This window comes from Eleutherodactylus coqui, chromosome 1 (assembly GCF_035609145.1).
Source record: "Eleutherodactylus coqui strain aEleCoq1 chromosome 1, aEleCoq1.hap1, whole genome shotgun sequence".
Classification (NCBI taxonomy): Eukaryota; Metazoa; Chordata; class Amphibia; order Anura; family Eleutherodactylidae; genus Eleutherodactylus; species Eleutherodactylus coqui.
Genome location: NC_089837.1, coordinates 22,538,098 through 22,552,831, shown reverse-complemented (window position 1 = coordinate 22,552,831; position 14,734 = coordinate 22,538,098). Strand labels below are relative to the sequence as shown.

At 44.8% G+C, this 14,734-nt stretch overlaps 1 long non-coding RNA gene across 1 annotated transcript in view; it reads left to right on the top strand.

The window, feature by feature from the left end:
• LOC136609086 (uncharacterized) overlaps window positions 1-14,080 on the top strand; it is a 31,681-nt gene extending 17,601 nt beyond the window's left edge. The window contains exons 2-4 of the long non-coding RNA XR_010790039.1: window positions 3,634-3,687; window positions 7,837-7,866; window positions 12,930-14,080. This is a non-coding gene — a long non-coding RNA (uncharacterized lncRNA). The remainder of the gene's footprint in view (window positions 1-3,633; window positions 3,688-7,836; window positions 7,867-12,929) is intronic.
• Window positions 14,081-14,734: the final 654 nt, after the last annotated feature.

Genomic DNA, 14,734 nt, shown 5'->3' with positions numbered 1-14,734 from the left:
CTGTGTCTAATATTCCTCCTCCTCCTCCTGCCCCTCCTCCTGAAACCTCACGTAATCATGCTGAACGGGCAATTTTTCTTAGGGCCACAAGGCTCACTCAAATAATTTTTCTGAACAATTTTTATAAGTTTCAATGCGCTTAAAAGCGTTGGAACTTTAACTTGAACCAATTTTTCGTTACACTGGGCTGCCTCCAGGCCTAGTTACCACTTAAGCCACATTAACCAAAGCGATTAATGGGTTTCACCTGCCCTCTTGGCTGGCCATGGCCAATTTTTGGGATGTACATTAGTACTGTTGATACAGCAATTTTTGTGGGCCCTCGCCTACAGTGTAATCAAATTAATTTTTAGCCCACCTGCATTACAGCTGACGTTACCTCAGCTGTGTTGGGCAATGCAATGGGATATTTTTGTGTACCGCCGGTGGGTTCCAGGGAGCCACCCATGCTGTAGGTGCACACGGAGTTTTTAATACATGTGTCCACTTCTAAAGAACCCCAGTCTGACTGGGGCATGCAGTGTGGGCCGAAGCCCACCTGCATTAAGCACGACATTACTACCTCAGCTGTGTTGGGCAATGCAATGGGATATTTCTATGTACCGCCGGTGGCTTCCTGGCACCCACCCAGGCAGTGGGTCCACAGGGAGTTTAACCTACATGTGTCCACTTGTAAAGAACCCCGGTCAGACTGGGGCATGCAGTGTGGGCCGAAGCCCACCTGTATTACGCATGACATTACTACCTCAGCTGTGTTGGGCAATGCAATGGGATATTTCTATGTACCGCCGGTGGGTTCCAGGGAGCCACCCATGCTGTAGGTGCACACGGAGTTTTTAATACATGTGTCCACTTCTAAAGAACCCCAGTCTGACTGGGGCATGCAGTGTGGGCCGAAGCCCACCTGTATTACGCACGACATTACTACCTCAGCTGTGTTGGGCAATGCAATGGGATATTTCTATGTACCGCCGGTGGCTTCCTGGCACCCACCCAGGCAGTGGGTCCACAGGGAGTTTAACCTACATGTGTCCACTTCTAAAGAACCCCAGTCTGACTGGGGCATGCAGTGTGGGCCGAAGCCCACCTGTATTACGCACGACATTTCTACCTCAGCTGTGTTGGGCAATGCAATGGGATATTTCTATGTACCGCCGGTGGGTTCCAGGGAGCCACCCATGCTGTAGGTGCACACGGAGTTTTTAATACATGTGTCCACTTCTAAAGAACCCCAGTCTGACTGGGGCATGCAGTGTGGGCCGAAGCCCACCTGTATTACGCACGACATTACTACCTCAGCTGTGTTGGGCAATGCAATGGGATATTTCTATGTACCGCCGGTGGCTTCCTGGCACCCACCCAGGTAGTGGGTCCACAGGGAGTTTAACCTACATGTGTCCACTTGTAAAGAACCCCGGTCAGACTGGGGCATGCAGTGTGGGCCGAAACCCACCTGCATTAACCCTTTCCAGTCCACTGTGTGACCTGTGAAGACATTAGGGTTTAAGGCTGTACAGCTCCGTTGTTGGTAGACGTCCGTCGGGGTTCTCTTACTGTATATTGCCAGCCTCTCTGCTGTCGGAGCCTATCCTACGTGTCAGCTCATGCAGTACTGGCTTTAGCCAGCATATAGCGCCGTTGTATAACGGCAGAAAAAGAGTAAGCCCCCTAGGAAAACCATATACAAATTGGATTGGAAAGGGTTAAGCACAACATTACTACCTCAGCTGTCTTGGGCAATGCAATGGGATATTTCTATGTACCGCTGGTGGCTTCCTGGCACCCACCCATGCTGTAGGTGCACACGGAGTTTTTACTACATCTGTACACTTATAAAGAACCCCAGTCAGACTGGGGCATGCAGTGTGGGCCGAAGCCCACCTGCATTAAGCACGACATTACTACCTCAGCTGTGTTGGGCAATGCAATGGGATATTTTTATGTACCGCCGGTGGGTTCCAGGGAGCCACCCATGCTGTGGGTCGACAGGGACTTCACAATAGGGAGTTGTACCTGCCTGTGTCTATGAATTAAAAAGCCCGGTCTGACTGGGGCATGCAGACACCTTGACAGAATGAATAGTGTGTGGCACATAGGTTCCCCATTGCTATGCCCACGTGTGCAGCTCCTGATGGCGGTGGCACAGGATTCTATTTCTCATTGCTTCTGTACAGCATTGTGGGCTATCGCTCCGCCACTTTTAAAGAGGGTCGCTGCCTAGCCGTGCCAACCTCTGCAGTGTGTGCCTGCGGTCCCTCGTCATGGCAGATGCAATTCTAAATAGACATGAGCGTGGTGTGGCATGAGGGCAGCTGAAGGCTGCCCAGGGACACTTTGGTGTGCGCTGTGGGGGGGGAGGGGGGGCGGTTGGGCAGCATGTAACCCAGGAGAAGTGTCAGTGGAGTGTCATGCAGGCAGTGATTGTGCTTTGTTGGAGGTAGTGTGGTGCTTAGCAAAGGTATGCCATGCTAATGAGGGCTTTTCAGAAGTAAAAGTTGTTGGGAGGGGGGGGGGCACTCTTGCCGGTATTGTGGCTTAATAGTGGGACCTGTGAACTTGAGATGCAGCCCAACATGTAGCCCCTCGCCTGCCCTATCCGTTGCTGTGTCGTTCCCATCACTTTGTTGAATTGCCCAGATTTTCACACATGAAAACCTTAGCGAGCATCGGCGAAATACAAAAATGCTCTGGTCGCCCATTGACTTCAATGGGGTTCGTTATTTGAAACGAACCCTCGAACATCGCTGGAAGTTCGTTCCGAATAACGAACACCCGAACATTTTGGTGTTCGCTCATCTCTAACAAGAATATGACTACTATAATACTGCCTCCTATGTACAAGAATATAACTACTATAATACTGCCCCTATGTACAAGAATATTACTACTATAATACTGCCCCTATGTACAAGAATATAACTACTATAATACTGCTCCCTATGTACAAAAATATAACTCCTATAATACTGCTCCTATGTACAAGAATATAACTACTATAATACTGCCCCCTATGTACAAGAATATAACTACTATAATACTGCCCCCTATGTACAAGAATATAACTACTATAATACTTTCCCCTATGTACAAGAATATAACTACTATAATACTGCCCCTATGTACAAGAATATAACTACTATAATACTGCCCCCTATGTACAAGAATATAACTACTATAATACTGCCCTCTATGTACAAGAATATAACTACTATAATACTGCCCCTATGTACAAGAATATAACTACTATAATACTGCTCCATGTACAAGAATATAACTACTATAATACTGCCTCCTATGTACAAGAATATAACTACTATAATACTGCCCTCTATGTACAAGAATATAACTACTATAATACTGCCTCCTATGTACAAGAATATAACTACTTTAATACTGCCTTCTATGAACAAGAATATAACTACTGTAATACTGCCCCCTATGTACAATGCATTCCTGTTAGCCGTTTAGTTATTCACGACCCTCAGCGAATGCTACAGGCGACCTCCCCCCATGTTTTTCGGTTTTGCACTGCCTTGAGTTGCGTGATATCCATACCAATGAAGCATGTGTTATTTATCATTGATGCTTCTTAGTTTCTATATTTATTGTTGTTCTTTTTCTATTTATTCACAGACATGGGGCTCCTCTGGATTCTGAAGATTTGCATATTCATTGGACTATTTTATGGTAAGATCCAAATTGGCAATTAATAAATGCTCAACAAAATATACGGCAAATTCCTAGTTTGTAATCAAGCAGCTATAGTGTTATTAAGGATAGCAATCATCAGCCCCCAACCCTTGGTCACACCCCCCATAAAATAGATTCAAAGGGATCAAAAAGTCATATGTACCCCAAAGAAAAATGGACAACAAGTCTTCATCCGATTCCAACAACAGAAAAACAAAGTACAGATTCATAAATAAGGTTACACAAAAAACGAGTGATCTTAATGTGCCAAAAATAGTAAAACATAAAAGTAATATAAATCTGGTATCACCTAATTTTATCTACCCAAAGAATTTAGCTAACATGTCAATTATACCACATGGTGAATGCCGGAACAACAACAAAAAAATCATCTCTCCTCCTTCCAAAAAAATTAAAACTTAGTGTTGTGTCTCAGTCTACAGGAAAATCTAAAAGTTCTAGATTTCAGATTTAGGGCGCCCACCCACTGGCGTTTGCGATTTTCGTGTGTGAAAAACGCAGCGTTTTCCGTGCGTTTTTCGCAGCGTTTTTTTTGCGGCGTTTTCGCGGCTTTTTCGCGCCTTTTCCATTAATTTCCATTGACATTCATGGGTGCATTAGGAGAAAAATAAGGACACATATGCAACTGACAGTTCCTATGTTAAAAATCGCAACGCACCGCAAAAAAAAAGCGCCAGTGGACAGGAGTACATTCAATTCTAATTGCTCTTGAGAAAAAACGCAAAACGCAAAGAAAAAAAAATCGCCAGTGGGTGGGCGCCCTTAGGCAGCAGAAATGTAGCTGATTTTCTTTTTAAGTTTATTTTCTCTGACAAAAGTATTAACATGTAAAAAAAGATACATTTGCCCTAATTGTACTGACCTGCAGAGTAAAGGTAACAATATTGTTCTTTACACCACAGTCGTGCCCCCACGCCACCCCCGACTCCTACCATTGTTTTTTATCTTTTAAGGCTTCCCATCTCCTCATAGGGTCTCCTAATAAATTCGGCTCATAGCACTGTTAGTGTGTCAAGTGGGCGGTGCCCCTGTCAATTGGTGACATCAGATATGATTGACAGTGAATGGGGAAAGCTGCCCACTGTCAAACAAATGCTCTCTAATTGACAGTGAGCTGTGGTGATCGCTCACTTAACTCATTCACAACGCTAAGTGCTAAATCTAGGAAAAGTCTGAACATGGGAGAGTATGAATGAAAGAAAAAAAATGTTGTACCCAAAGAAGCGGAAGCTGCAGAGCTTTACAGCCAGCCCTGCTGACATGACAACACTGCTGGGCAACTTTAAAGTAGCTTGTTGCAAAAGACCAATTGTTGGACATGTTATAGGGAGGCCTGGTTGTCATCACCCATAATGACATACTAGAGCTGGATCTCCTCCATGGACATTTGTTCTGTCTCAATGCTACTATACGTATTTCCTTGCCTACCTCTATGGTATTGCACATACTTCCTTGTCACCTACTTCAAAAGGGTGCAGTCGCTTCTAAGAAATTTTTACATGGTGAAGAAGTCTAATGGGTTTGCTCATACCCAAAGGAGCTCTAAAAATATAATTTTCCGAAATAAAAAAAAAACAAAAAACTTAACAAAAATGCAAATTATCAATAAGGCTGGGCTCACACGGCCATATGCATAAAATGCTGTGCTACTCATGCAGCATTTTACCACTGTGAAGTTGGCAGTGACTCGGCCTATCGCCGTATATTGCAGTGATCAAACTACTAACAACCACTTGAGAGTGAGTATGTGAGTGCCTCTCATGCTCCGCCCCTGGTGATATCATCACACTGCACCCTGATGACATCATTAAATGTCCTACAACATGTATAAAACATAGAGCATGACTGACAGAGGAACAACACAGTTAGGGCTCTTGAAAAGGGAAGGACAAAATAACAAAATAAGAATACAACTAAGCCGTTATTATGTCAGACACAACTCAGCTGTCCTGACAGAAGACACCAACCTACAGAACCTCAGAGATTCGGTAAGCTAAAGGACCTGCTGTGATGTCACTGCTGTGGGAGGAGACAAGCTGTGTTTGTAATGTGCTGTGTGTGATGTGTGGGGATCATAATGGATGCACCATGTAGCACAGCTGTGTGGCGCAATGCGCCACCAGAAACACTCGTACTATAATTTACTAATTTTAATAATTACTATACTACAGAGGTAAATGAAAGCTGCACTATGATTGGTATCATACTGTGAGGTAAAGGAAAGCTGTGCTGTGATTGGTATTATACAGTGAAGTAAATGAAAGCTTCATTTACTTCACAAGGCTTGGTCTTACGCCCAGTGTTGTTCAACATTTTTATAAATGATCTGGAGGAGGGAATCTTGGCATGTAAAATGAAGAAAGCATATACCGAATGGAAGGAATTGGGCTAAGCAGCAGCACATGTGAAAAAGACTTGGGTATACTAATAGATCATAGACTGAACATGAGTCAACAATGTGATGCAGCAGCCAAAAAGGCAAACACAGTTCTGGGATGTATTAAGAGAAGCATAGAGTCTAGATCATGTGAGGTCATTATCCCCCTCTACTCATCCTTAGTCAAACCTCATCTGGAATACTGGGTCCAGTTCTGGGCACCCCACTTTAATAATAATAATAATAATCTTTATTTGTATAGTGCCAACTTATTCAGCGGCGCTTACTTTAAAAAAGACAGACAAACTGGAGCAAGTTCAGAGAAGAGTTACCAAGATGGTGAGCAGTCTGCAAATCATGTCCTATGAGGAATGGTTAAAGAATCTGGGAATGTTTAGCTTGCAAAAAAGAGGCTGAGTGGAGACTTAATAGCTGTCTACAAATATCTGAAGGGCTGTCACAGTGCAGAGGGATCAGCCCTATTCTTATCTGTACAGGGAAAGATTAGAAGCAGTGGGATGAAACTGAAAGCGAGGAGACACAGATTAGATATTAGAGCAAAACTTTCTTACAGTGAGGGTGATCAATGAGTGGAACAGGTTACCATGGAAGGTGGTGAGTTCTCCTTCAATGAGAGTGTTCAAACAAAGGTTGGACAGACATCTGTCTGGGATGATTTAGGGAATCCTGCGCTAAACAGAGGGTTAGACCCGATGACTCTGGAGTTCTGTTCCAACTCTACCTTTCTATGATTCTATGAAAGCTGCACTGTGATTGGTGTTATACTGCTGAGGTAAATGAAAGCTGCCCTGTGATTGGTATTCTACTGCTGAGGTAAACGATATGGGCAGGATTGATTACGTGCCCATAGAACAGTGGGCTCTTTAGCACATAAAAACCATAATAAATATTGTCCTGTCTATATGGCTGCTTTTACACGAGTGCAGCTAACACTTCTGTAATAGCGCCAATTGTTGGGCTCGCAGCATCTGAGCTTTCAGGTATAGTACAGCAATTGTAGGGAGAATGTGAGAACTAGCCTTTGTGTAATAGCAGCCTAAGAGGCCAAACTATTAAAATCTGTCACTATTTATCCTGCACGTTGATCACCGTAAGATAAAAAATACACATTGCAGGAACTGCAGGTTTTCTGGGCATCATTTTCTAAAACAGAATTGACTAAAAAAGGTGATTTAAAGTCATATGTAGCCAAAAATAGTACCAATGATAACTACATCTCATCCTGCTGAAACAACCCCTCACATCCCCATGGACAGAAAATAAAATAGTTAGGGAAGAGGGTTCACAATTTTTGATAACAAAAACTATGTTTTTTAAAAAGGTTCTTCATTTGCTAAAAGTAATACAAGATAAAATATCTAGATATAGTATCTCTGTAATCGTACAAATCTGCGTAATAAGAGGAAAGTGACATTTTTAGTGCACCATCAATACTGTAAAAAATAAATCCAAAATTGTCATTTTTTTACTCCTATTGCATGTTTTAGGTTTTTCAGTATAGTCAATTGTAAATAAATGGAAACATTACAAAAATACAATTCATCCTGCAAAAACAAAAACAAAAAAAACAAGCCCTCATGGCTGCTGGAGGGCAGGGAAAATCAAAAAGAAAAAATATCTGGTCATGAAAAGGTTGAGTAGAGAATTTTATATGGGTTATAAGACAGCACCCTGGCATATGTTGACACCATTGATATAAATGTATAATTCCTTCTCTTGTCTTTCAGATGCCGCTGTTCGATCTCTACCCACCCCAGGTAACTACCTGAGATATGTCTTTTTATGTACAAGGCTTTATGTCAGTAAATAAAGACACCGTGAGATCCGACCATCTGCAAAACGCCACTACATACAAACCTTTACGGAAATTTACCGATTGATATTCTACCTTGACTTCAAGTTTTATTGGGCTCATGAGGACTCAAGTAATGGCTTGGTTAAACATGTTGAGTCATACACAGAATCTAACTGTTGAACTCGCCAGAATTTGCTTTTTTAGCCAGAATTTTCCACACTAGCTGCTAAAATTATGCACCTAAGATAATTGGTCTCTTTTTGAGTATTTATGTTGGAACTCCATGTCTGTGGCCATTCACATTTCAGAGTGGCTGACTCATTAGAGTATAGGGAAATATTAGGATTCCTCAAAAATTTGTTGTCAAGTGAATCTGGATGTTACATTTTCCTGAATGCCAAAAAATCATTTTCCTGTAAAAACAACACAATTTGTTCAACTTCACTTAGCCCTTTTTTAATAGTTAATTAGAGATGAGCGAGCACCAAAATGCTCGGGTGCTCGTTACTCGAGTCGAACTTCCCGCGATACTCAAGGGTTCGTTTCGAGTAACGAACCCCATTGAAGTCAATGGGCGACCCGAGCATTTTTGTATATCGCCGATGCTCGCTAAGGTTTTCATTTGTGAAAATCTGGGAAATTCAATAAAGTGATGGGAACAACACAGAAACGGATAGGGCAGATGAGGGGCTACATGTTGGGCTGCATCTCAAGTTCCCAGGTCCCACTATTAAGCCACAAGAGCGGCAAGAGTGCCCCCCCCCCCCCCCAACAATTTTTACTTCTGAAAAACCCTCATTAGCAAGGCATACCTTAGCGAAGCACCACACTACCTCCAACAAAGCACAATCACTCCCTGCATGACACTCCGCTGCCACTTCTCCTGGGTAACATGCTGCCCAACTGCCCATTTCAGTAATAGTAGCAGTCAAGACAGGCCGCAGTAACAATTCCAAAGCAGCAGTATAGGGGGAGCACAGTATTAGTTCCATTTCAGTAGTAGTAGCAGTCTAGACAGGCCCCAGTAACATATCACTAGAAGCAGTATAGGGGGAGCACAGTATTAGTTCCATTTCAGTAGTAGTAGCAGTCTAGACAGGCCCCAGTAACAATTCCAAAGCAGCAGTATAGGGGGAGCACAGTATTAGTTCCATTTCAGTAGTAGTTGCAGTCTAGACAGGCCCCAGTAACATATCACTAGCAGCAGTATAGGGGGAGCAAAGTATTAGTTCCATTTCAGTAGTAGTAGCAGTCTAGACAGGCTCCAGTAACATATCTCTAGCAGCAGTATAGGGGGAGCACAGTCTTAGTTCCATTTCAGTAATAGAAGCAGTCAAGACAGGCCCCAGTAACAATTCCGAAGCAGCAGTATAGGGGGAGCACAGTATTAGTTCCATTTCATTAGTAGTAGCAGTCAAGACAGGCCACAGTAACATTCCTGTTGCAGCGGTTTAGGGAGATAACAGTCTGTTTCACATTTCAGTAGTTGCAGTATAGACAAGGCTCCAGTTACATTTATGTAGCAAAAGTGTAGGCCAACCCCACACACCTTGCTGTACCATGAGTGCAGGCGAATCCCATAAAAATTACTAGGATTAGACTGTAGGCGAGGGTCCAAAAAAATTGGTGTACCAACAGTACTAATGTACCTCAGAAAAATTGCCCATGCCCAACCAAGAGGGCAGGTGAAACCCATTAATCACTTTGGTTACTGTGGCTTAATTTGTAACTAGGCCTGGAGGCAGCCCAGTTAAAATAAAAATTGGTTCAGGTGCAAGTTTCAACGCTTTAATGAGAATTGAAACGTATAAACATTGTTTACAAAAGTAATATGAGTGAGCCTTGTGGGCCTAAGAAAAATTGCCCGTTCCGCGTGATTACGTGAGGTTTCAGGAGGAGAAGCAGGAGGAGGAGGATGAATATTATACACAGATTGATGAAGCTAAAAGGTCCCCGTTTTTTATGGTGATAGAGAACGATGCTTCCATCCGCGGGTGCAGCCTACGTATTGTTGAGGTACAGCTGCTGTCCACTGGTGGAAAAGAGAAGTCTGGGGAAATCCAGGCTTTGTTCATCTTTATGAGTGTAAGCCTGTCGGCACTGTCAGTTGACAGGCGGGTACGCTTATCCGTGATGATTCCCCCAGCCGCACTAAACACCCTCTCTGACAAGACGCTAGCCGCAGGACAAGCAAGCACCTCCAGGGCATACAGCGCAAGTTCAGGCCACGTGTCCAGCTTCGACACCCAGTAGTTGTACGGAGCAGAGGCGTCACGGAGGACGGTCGTGCGATCACCATCCTTTTACAGTGCTCCCGCCGACTCAGCCTTGACTGGGGAGCGGTGACACAGTCTTGCTGGGGAGCCATAAAGCTGGCAAAGGCCTTGGAGAGTGTTCCCCTGCCTGCGCTGTACATGCTGCCTGATCTCCACGCCTCCCCTGCTACCTGGCCCTCGGAACTGCGCCTTCTGCCACTAGCACTGTCGGATGGGAATTTTACCATCAGTTTGTCCACCAGGGTCCTGTGGTATAGCATCACTCTCGAACCCCTTTCCTCTTCGGGTATGAGAGTGGAAAGGTTCTCCTTATACCGTGGGTCCAGCAGTGTGTACACCCAGTAATCCGTAGTGGCCAGAATGCGTGTAACGCGAGGGTCACGAGAAAGGCATCCTAACATGAAGTCAGCCATGTGTGCCAGGGTACCTGTACGCAACACATGGCTGTCCTCACTAGGAAGATCACTTTCAGGATCCTCCTCCTCCTCCTCCTCAGGCCATACACGCTGAAAGGATGACAGGCAAGCAGCATGGGTACCCTCACCAGTGGGCCAAGCTGTCTCTTCCCCATCCTCCTCATGCTCCTCCCCCTCCTCCTCCTCCAAAACGCGCTGAGATATAGACATGAGGGTGCTCTGACTATCCAGCGACATACTGTCTTCCCCCCGCCGCCGTTTCCAAGCGCAAAGCGTCTGCCTTTAAGCTTTGCAGGGAACTTCTCAAGAGGCATAGCAGAGGAATGGTGACGCTAATGATTGCAGCATCGCCGCTCACCATCTGGGTAGACTCTTCAAAGTTTCCAAGGACCTGGCAGATGTCTGCCAACCAGGCCCACTCTTCTGTAAAGAATTGAGGAGGCTGACTCCCACTATGCCGCCCATGTTGGAGTTGGTATTCCACTATAGCTCTACGCTGCTTATAGAGCCTGGCCAACATGTGGAGCATAGAGTTCCACCATGTGGGCACGTCGCACAGCAGTCGGTGCACTGGCAGATTAAACCGATGTTGCAGGGTCCGCAGGGTGGCAGCGTCCGTGTTGGACTTGCGGAAATGTGCGCTGACCCGGCGCACCTTTCCGAGCAGGTCTGACAAGCGTGGGTAGCTTTTCAGAAACCGCTGAACCACCAAATTAAAGACGTGGGTCAGGCATGGCACGTGCGTGAGGCAGCCGAGCTGCAGAGCGCCACCAGGTTACGGCCGTTGTCACACACGACCATGCCCGGTTGGAGGCTCAGCGGTGAAAGCCAGCAGTCGGTCTGCTCTGTCAGACCCTGCAGCAGTTCGTGGGCCCTGTGCCTCTTCTCTTCTAAGCTGAGTAGTTTCAGCACGGCCTGCTGACGCTTGCCCACCGCTGTGCTCCCACGCCACGCGACACCGACTGCTGGCTACGTGCTGCTGCTGACACATCTTGATTGCGAGACTGATGGCTCCAATATGGCGCCAAGTTACGCAAATACGTACATGCGCGCCTTTGAGGAGATGTTCGTCTATGTATCTGCCTACAGCCCTAATCTTAGGTGCTGGTGGTGGTACATAGACGACATCTTCCTCTTATGGGACGGCTCTTTGGATGAGTTAAAGGAATTTCATTCCTTTCTCAACTCCGTATACCCCGAGCTCCAGTTCACTTTGTCTCATTCATATACAGAAATACAGTTTTTGGATACTCTTGTTATAAAGAGGGATAATAGGTTACGCACAGATCTCTTCACTAAAATTACTGACCGTAATAACCTATTGCAATTTGACAGCAATCATCCTCTCCCCACTATAAGATCACTACCGTGGAGCCAATTTCTTCGAGTGTGCCGTGTTGCACATGACGACACGGTAGATGTCAGATTGCAGGAGATGACGAACAGGTTCTTACAGAGAGGTTACCCAGAACCGTTATTACAGGAGGCTAGGGATAAGATTAAACCTCTTGTACAGACAGCATTGTTGACAAAACCAAAAACAAAACGAGAGGCACAACGAATCCCATTTATTTCCACTTATAATAACATGTCACGGAAAATAAAGGGTATAATAAATAGACATTGGCCGCTGTTGACCTTGAGTAGTTCTATTGTTCCTGAGTTCTTGAATAAACCAATGATGGCCTACAGGAGAGGGAGGAACATTGGCCATCAACTTGTGCATTCTTTTTATGCGCATAATAAACCATCAATACAACGCACCTTGATGCCCATGAGAAAGGGCAATTTTCCATGCTTGGGGTGCTCTGTTTGTTGTAATTTACAAAAGGGAGATCATTTTTGTCATCCCCTTAATGGAAATACCTATTACATCAAAGATCGGTACTCTTGTGATTCATCATTCGTTGTCTACCTCATAACCTGTCCATGTGGACTGGGTTATGTAGGTGAAACCACCCTAGAGGTGAGGACACGAATGGTGAATCACAAGAGTACGATCAGAACTAAAAATCTGACATTGCCGGTTTCACGGCACTTTACTGAACGGGGCCACTCAACCAGCCAGTTTAAATTCAGAATAATCGACCATGTTCCTCCCTCCCCTAGAGGCGGTAATCGCGCGCTACTCCTAAAAAAACGGGAGTTGCGCTGGATTTACGAGTTAGAAACAATGTCCCCAAAAGGATTAAACATGGAATATGTATATATGCCCCACCTCTAACAAAGAAACTTGAGACGCATTATAGGTAATGAGGTTTGTTTTTAATTATATGTTGGTGTTTTGTTTTTTTTTTAAATACCCCACCTTTTCTTTTCTTTTATCTTTACAGATGGACCAATAGACGGTTCCAGTCTCTCCCTCCTTGTGTTTTACACCTCGGGACACTCCAAGAAGTTATACTATAACTGAAGAATTATGCATAATGAATCTCATAGTTTTGCAGGATATGCAATATGTGATGGTATTTATAATTGTGATATACATGTTATCTATAGGGATCATATATGTTAATGTGAGAAACAACAATATGAATAATCTGATACAATCGCATGATATAGTGCCATATGATCATATTAAGGTTGGTGACTGTAAAATATTACATATATTCATTATAATATCACATGATGAGCACTACTGCATGATTGCGCATCTTGTATGATTTATGTGATAAGCTGTATCTCATGATTGATACATTGAGACTATAAAACGATGGATAACCATTTGACACTATACATGATATTATTATGAGAGATGTTAGCATATGCTTTGATATCCTGCTACATTGGTTTTATATGAGTATATATCACATATTATACGGCATCAGAATTTCATGACCATGCACGAGTTAATGTGTATAAAAAATACTTCGGTGCATGGCTTTACAATCTATTTGTAGCAGGATAACAACTGGTTAAACCATACATCTATTGAGGATATAATGACAGCGTATGTATGTGATATTTGCATAATGCAAAAGGAACGTAATGCCTCCCATGAAAGCGCAGGATCCCGGATGCATTTATTCACTGTTTAAACTGTGCAGTCTGTTCAGAAATTTTTATTTTTTTTTATGCCGGCTGAGCCGCAGCATAGCGGTATATGTTTATTGAGATCATGTGGGCATCACCCATGACATAGTGGATGACGTTGCAATGGGACAACGTGATACCGGCGATCTTCTCACACATGCGTAGTAGAGGAAAGCAGACGCCGACAGTACACACATGTGATCACCATGGAGATGACAGCCTCGAGGAGGAGGGAGACGCTGGCACCTGAGATAATTGTATGCAAATGGACATCTGTGACTAGGAGGGGTTGTAAACTAGGTGGAGGGTTTTGATTTGTTAATTGCTTTACTGTGATACTATTTATATGTGATTGTGCACCACTATGAGTGAGCTTGACAAAGGCCAACATGGCCGAAACGTTGCCTGTTTTTCTGTGATGGGGGAATAAAATTTTGGATATCAATTTGCACCCTGGATGCTGCCGAAGTCTTTTTTCATTGTTGATTGCGAGACAGAGGTTGCGTAGGAAGAGGAGGAGGAGGAGGAGGGTGGTTTAATGGAGGAAGCATACACCGCCGCAGATACCAGCACCGAGCTGGGGCCCGCAATTCGGGGGGGTGGGTAGGACGTGAGCGGTCCCAGGCTCTGACTCGGTCCCAGCCTCCACTAAATTCACCCAATGTGCCGTCAGGGAGATGTAGTGGCCCTGCCCGCCTGTGCTTGTCCACGTGTCCGTTGTTAAGTGGACCTTGCCAGTAACCGCGTTGGTGAGGGCACGTACAATGTTGCGGGAGACGTGGTCGTGCAGGGCTGGGACGGCACATCGGGAAAAGTAGTGGCGACTGGCAACCGAGTAGCGCGGGGCCTCCGCCGCCATCATGCTTTTGAAAGCCTCCGTTTCCACAAGCCTATACGGCAGCATCTCCAGGCTGATCAATTTGGCTATGTGCACTTTTAACGCTTGAGCGTGCGGGTGCGTGGCGGCGTACTTGCGCTTGCGCTCAAACACTTGCGCTAGCGACGGCTGGATGGTGCGCTGAGAGACATTGGTGGATGGGGCCGAGGACAGCGGAGGTGAGGGTGTGGGTGCAGGCCGGGAGACGGTAGTGCCTGTGTCCTGAGA